This window comes from Populus alba, chromosome 2 (assembly GCF_005239225.2).
Source record: "Populus alba chromosome 2, ASM523922v2, whole genome shotgun sequence".
NCBI lineage: Eukaryota > Viridiplantae > Streptophyta > Magnoliopsida > Malpighiales > Salicaceae > Populus > Populus alba.
In genome coordinates this window covers 16797895-16804972 of record NC_133285.1, presented here as the reverse complement: position 1 = coordinate 16804972, position 7078 = coordinate 16797895, and positions in this window count along the sequence as shown.

The window sequence follows — 7078 nt, the reverse complement described above, 5'->3', positions numbered from 1 at the left end:
TTGATGAGAGCACAAGTTTGTCATATATGGATTGTAAAATTTCAAAAATAAGTCAGAAGTTTTAATTGTCTTTTCATTGACAATCAAGTAAGATTAATTTTTTTTACTTTCCTGTTAATATATATTTCTTTGATTTATTTATATAGAGAATGGAAAATAAATTACATATTGTTTTTCATTTTTTTGGCAAGTGCAATAAACATTCAAACTAAATGTTTACTTTGTAGTTTATTTTATATTGATTCATGCTTCCTTTTTTTTTTTCACTTCATGTTTAGTTCTTTTTCATAGCATAAATTCAATCATCTATTTCAACTTCAATTTTCTTTGCACTTTTATCTCTATCTGCATTAAATCGCCACTATTTTTAAAAGAGTGGAGCTATTCAAGGATCATCAAAGACAAGAGATGTTGCCCATTTCATAGAGACAATAGTTGAAGGTCTTTACCATGAGGTTTAGGGGGGTTTACACCTATGAAAATGGATCAACAAATATGGTTATTAATAACGATGTGGTAGTTGAACTTAAGTCTATCATCAAAACTAAAGCCATTGATCCTCTCACCCTTGTCGTGTCAAGATATTACTTCAAGTTCATTGACTTTGCATATGTTTTCTCTCTAGGAAAGGGTTCAAGAGTACTCACATGTATAACAATGTTGCTTTCATATTATATGTAACCTATACATGGTTTTAGTTTGCTGTTTATTATTGATGCATATCCATTTATTTAAAACTAACCTCTGCACTTATTTTTTTTATTTAGATGTTCTTAGAAGACTCAAAGTTGTTTAGCCACTTAAGCAAGTCTTCGTTCACGACCAAACAATAGAGGATAAAAGGGAATTTGTATTTGACAATAAAAGGTTCAATAAAAAAACTGAATACGTTTTTTTTCTCAATATTCTTTTTTAACATGTTTTTCCCAATCTTTATTAAAGGGGTGATGAGATGTCCATAACTATAAAGGGTGATAGCAAGGGTATTTTGATGATTCTGCTCTTCAAACACTGAATTCGCCAATTATAATGGCTTTTGCAGGCTTCCGTGTAACATAATACCGAGGTTTCAATGTCATCTTAAAATTCCTACTACTTTTTCATTTGTCCTTATTTTCAAAATATATTTTCTTGATTGCACATCTCATTCCAATTCCAAAATTTTCATATATCATGTCAGCCTAATTTAAATGGGACAACTGCTTCTATATGGTACATTAACCATGACATACTAGAGGTGTTGCCAAGGTTGTTAAAATCGCGATTCAACTCGTAAAATCGTACATTTTTACGAGTTAATATAGACTTCATGTGCTAAATCGTTCACAAAACTCAGAAATAGCTAAAATCGGGTAAAATCGTTAAAATCAGGTGAAATCACGATTTCACTGCCGATTCAACGAGTTTGCCCGCGAGAGATAAAAAAGGAATGTTGATGACAGGTGTCAACTGCTTATTGGCTTTAACCGAGCAAAAGTGACAAATTGACAATTACAAATTCACCGAGGATGCACTATGCAGTCTTCTCTTCACATTTCTGATTTCACCATTCACGTTCAGAACAGAAAAAATCCCTAAATTCTAAATCCTCACTGAGGATTCCTCAGTCTCTCAATCTTTCTCTCTCACCATTAACGTTTCTATGCTACAAGCCCCTCAAGAAACTCCTCAAACAATTACCTCCCATCATTGATTCTCTCAACCTTGATCGCCCTTCTGAGATATTGCATCGCGACAACGCAACCTCTCCTACAATAAATTTACTGCTCTCAAAGCATGAGTGCTGCGATGGGTTGAAAGAAAAGGTGTGGGCTGCATTCTAGCATTGAATGCTAACCTAGACTTCTCCCGACATTTTAATTTTTGCATCCCCTTACTTTGCCTATCCGTTGGCTGCCACCGCGCTTCCTGCATTGATCAAAACCTTGATGCTGATCCATACATTATCTCTCTCTGCTAATTATCTCTTTTAAGTTGTTGTTTTTTTTCCTGTTAATTCTTTTATGTTTTGCATGTATAAGCGCTCGATTTATTAAAAAAATAATCCAAATGGACAGGTGTTCTTTTTTGTGGTGGTTGTTTAGTGGTTTCAGGTGTTCCACTCATGCTTTCAGTCATGATGCGTGTGTAATTTAAAAAATAACTGAATGTTGTGGAAACTGCATTGTGCTAGCTTCAGGATAAATCAACATGCAGGGGTAGAAAAGAATGCTTAGAGAGAGAAATGTTTTGTAGGCACAAGAGATTGGCGAAAAATAGCCCCTTTTTGTGGTGCATTGTTGAGCAATTCACTTGGATATAATTAAAAGTATGGAAAAATGGTGAATTTTGATGGATGTGGGTGAATGTGGTTAAAAGCGAGGTGGGGAAAATGGGCAGCATTTTTTTCGGAGGATGGTGTCTATCCATTAGTTACCCATGCTACATGACAGCTTCTTTGAATACCACATTAGTGTTCATGCTTGCTGTGTTTGCTAAATTCGTTGTTTGGGTTATATACTTGGTTCATTTCTTCATTTTGTTATGTATTATGTTATTTTATTTTAATAAAAATTTAATTACAATCATAAAATGTTTGAATTGATTACAGGGCTGATTTGAATTGATTCTTGAATTTTTTTTAATATATTTTAAAATTCCTTACGATTTTACGATCCGAGTTTGTTTTGTATTTTCCATACCGTGTCAAAAATCGCAATTTTAACAACCTTGGGTGTTGCCTTACCATCATCAGTGAGTTTCTTTCTTATTCTTCATTTAAATTCAACCTCTAATAATTGTTATCTGTTCATTTTCTTTATGCTCATTTAATTGCATGTCAATTCTATCTTGACAGCTTCAGTCAGCGGCCTATTGAGGTGTACCTTCTTCCTCCATTCTGTAATATTGTTTTGAAATTAGAAGACCAGATTCATGAAAACAGAAAGACAATTAGAGAAATCCTTTGTATGGACGCATATGAGCACAAGCTTCAATATCTTTCTTGATATACTTTATTTTTTAGCTTTTTTAAAAAAAAAAAAAAAACTAAATTTTATACATTGTTTATCATGCATAGAAATTTATTCAAACTACTTTTTATATGAAACATGCACTAAATATATTTTGCATACAATATAACAGAATATGAGATTTACATGTCGTCCATCCATTGGTTATTTTGACATCTTTAATGGATGGTGGTACCCAAGTTGTCCTCATTGCAACAAAATACTTGGCGGCACTGCTAATAATCCAGTTTGCGTGGATCATGATGCAATAAAATCTTTTCTTGTGCCATGGTAAATTTTTCAAAATAAAATATGCATTAATGATTTATACACACAGAGTGGAATATTTTCAAATGAATTAATTTTAGTACACCCTTTTTACAATTTATGTAGGTTTCGCCTTGACTGTGTTACGAACTTCCTCATGGCTGGTAAAGTTGCAGAAAACCTTTTTGGATTCTCAGCACATCACCGTGTTTATGATAGGGGCTTTAGTGACCCCTCAATTATTACACCACCTATGACAAGCAAGCTTACACTTTGGAGCATTCTGATCAACTACAAACCATTGTGATGTTGTAACAACAAATGTATCTGATGATATGCCAATTGAACAAGTACACGTGCAGCAATAATAGCCTCAAACATAAAATGTTAGTGTAGTTTCCAATGCATCAATTATTGTGTCAAACACTGCACTTGCCACTCCATCCAACCCCTTACCCCAACAAATATTGCGCAACAATCCAGCCTCTTAACTACACCATTGACAATCACTTCAACTGGCATATAACAGGCACATAGTGTTAGTTTGGTTACGACAACAAAAAGAAAACTTCATTTTGATTCTGATGATGATGTTCAACAAAGGTTTTTCCTCTTCCACTCCAAATCAAAACATTATTTTAATTCATTTTCTGCTGCTCTATACATTTTAATTGTCCATTATAAATTATTCTTACACCACCAGGGCTTAAAATGTCCTTTTGCAGCATTTCACAACCAAGCAAGCCATTAAGCAAAGGTGCCCAAGCATAAGCAAGTCAGTTCATGGGCTTGCAAAGAAACAAAGGATAAGTAGTTCAATCAAATCAAATATATTGTTCCACCAATATAACAACATTGACTTTATACAATTTATAAAGACAATAACATGTATATTTTTTGTTATACAGGATTTCTAGGCCTAAGCCAACATATATGTTGATACAATTACTAAAAAAGCTACAAATTATTGCTTACTTTTGTATTAAAAATAACTTAAAAGCACTTACTCATTTTAATATGCTAAATCATGAAGCTTTTGTATTAATGTTTTTTTTTTGTTTGGTGTGTTGGTGTAATACAACAGCATACATTATTATTCTATGTATGGTGTCTTCTAGCTATGTTAAACATTGCACCATGCACTAAAAATATTAATTCTTATTTTGGAATTAATTTACATGCTTCAATCCTAGACTATGGTGTTTATTAACATATGTTTTTAACCATTTGGTTAGGGTTTTATCTTTTCTTTTTTTAAAAAAAAAAAAAAAAAAAACAAGGTGCTAAGACTTTGTTATTGTTCAAAAAAAAAAAGTGAACTTTATTTCAAATATAAAATTAAAAACTATAAAAACTTAGAAAAAAAAAATTTTTGAACCCACGTTGTTTTTAAACACAAATATTTTTTTAATACCATTTTAAAAAAAAATATTATTATTTATTTATTAAAATATTTATAACACAATAATATTATTTTTAATAATAATACCTTCAATTATAATAAAAATAATAATATTTGTAGCATAGATAACAACAACAACAACAATAATTTTATCCTTCTAATCCACTATATCGTTTTTCTTTGGCGGTAATAATATTTTATTTCAAAATTATTAATGACAATATTCATAATAAGAACAATAATTTATACTTTCAGAACCTAATGGTAATGAGCCTTCATGAGGACCCAATTCGCTTAGGTCCTGCGCCAGTACCAATGTTAACGGGTCCTGCCTGAGGATCCAATGGTAATGAGTCCTGCGCATGACCCAGGTCTAATGATTCCTGCCTCAAAACTCAATTCGCATGGATCCTTGTCAGGACCCAAATAATTTATGTTCTAAATATTCTTCGGTTTTTTAATATAATAATTTATGTTATAAATATTATTATTTCTCTTATAATTTAAAGTGTTCATATAAAAATATTATTATTTGTGTTATAAATATTCTTGGAATTCTTAATATTATTATTTGTGTTATAAATATTCTTGGAATTCTTAATATAATTTTTTGTGTTATAAATATTATTATTTTTATTATAATTCTAAATATTCATACCAAAAATAGTATTATTTGTGTTTATAAATATTATTATTTTTGTTATAATTAATAGTATGAATATTAAAAATATTATCATTTATGTTATAATATTATTATTTTTATTATAATTAATAATATTATAATAAAAATAATATTATTTGTATTATTAATATTATTAGTTTTATTATAATTAATATTATTAATAAATTTGAAACAATATTATTAATAATATTGAAAAAAATATTATTTTTTGTATTATAAATTTTTATAGTATTTTTTATGAAAATACAAAGTAAATCCGTTACATAGTGTGGCACTAAACTAGTTAGCATCTAAAGAAGAATATGTTATGATATAATTATGAATGAGACATTTAGTCTTTTTATGGTTTATCGATAATTTGATTTTACATAAATAAGTATGAGTTGGTATATTTTAATAAGTAGTATGTGTTTGTTAGTTTAACTATTTTTTGTTAAAGTACTAGATAGGTGAGACGCGTTATATCATGAACTGGCTTTAATTTTTCCTAACATACAAGGCAATGATGACGTGAATCAACTCGGATTAACTTGATTAACACATGACCTATGTTGTTTGATTAAGAGAAACCTGCAAAAAAAAAAAAGAGGAAAAAAAATCATAAAGTTTGAGGCTCAATAGCATAATATCAAATAATGAACAAAAAAATTAATTTTTAAAAGATAGCATCAAAGAAAAAACCCGAGTCAACCCGGGTTAATTTGACTAACCAACCATCTGCGATATGAGATTGAGATTAAAAAAAACTCTTAAAATAAAGACTTAGCAAAAAAGACTTAAGTTCAATAAAAAAATGTTGGAAAAAAAATCGAGCTAACTTGTATTATCTTGACAAATCCGCACCCGTGATAATCTCACAAAAAAATAACAAAGCTCAAGGCCAATAATTTAATGTCAAATGAATGAACTAAAAAAAACAATCAATTTCTTTTAAAAAAAAAGTTGAGAAAAAAAATTTTCAAAAGAAAAACCTATAAAAAAAAGAATAAAGTTAAATAAAAAAATATTGAAAAAAAATCCAAGATAACTATGGTTAACTTGACTAATTCACACCCGGGTTAACCCCATAAAAAGAAAAGAAAAAAATCACAAAGCTTGAGGGCCAATAATCTAATGACAAATAATAAAAATGAAAACAAAACATCAATTTTGAAGAATAACCTATCAAGAAAAGAAACTCGACGAACCTATTACTCGATATATAAGATCGAGAAAAAAAGAGCTAAACTTTCAAAAACGACCGGAGTAAAATAAAACTTTTTGAAAAGAAACCAAGATAATTTGAGTTAATTTGACTAATCTTCACCTACGATAACCCTACAAAAAAAAAAGCAAAAAAAATCACAAAGCTCAAAGTCCCATAATGTAATACTAAATGATGAAATTGCAAAAACAAAACCAATTAAAAAAATTGTCTAGGTGAGTCAACTCTACTAACTCGTTACTTAGGATACAAAATCAAGATAACCCAAAAAAGTTTTTTGAACAAATAATGAACTTCAAGACCCAATAACCAAAATGTCAAATGATGAATTTGAGGAAAAAAATCAATTTTTAATATATATAAAAAAAAAACCAAAAACAATGAACTTAAATCGAACCAAGATTATAGACTAAGATTTTCTAATAGAAAGGTAGACAAAAAAAAATAACAAACTAAATTTTCCAATAAAAAACAATTTTAAACTCAAACAATGAGGACATAATCTGGTATAAAAAAAACTAAATTAAAAAAAT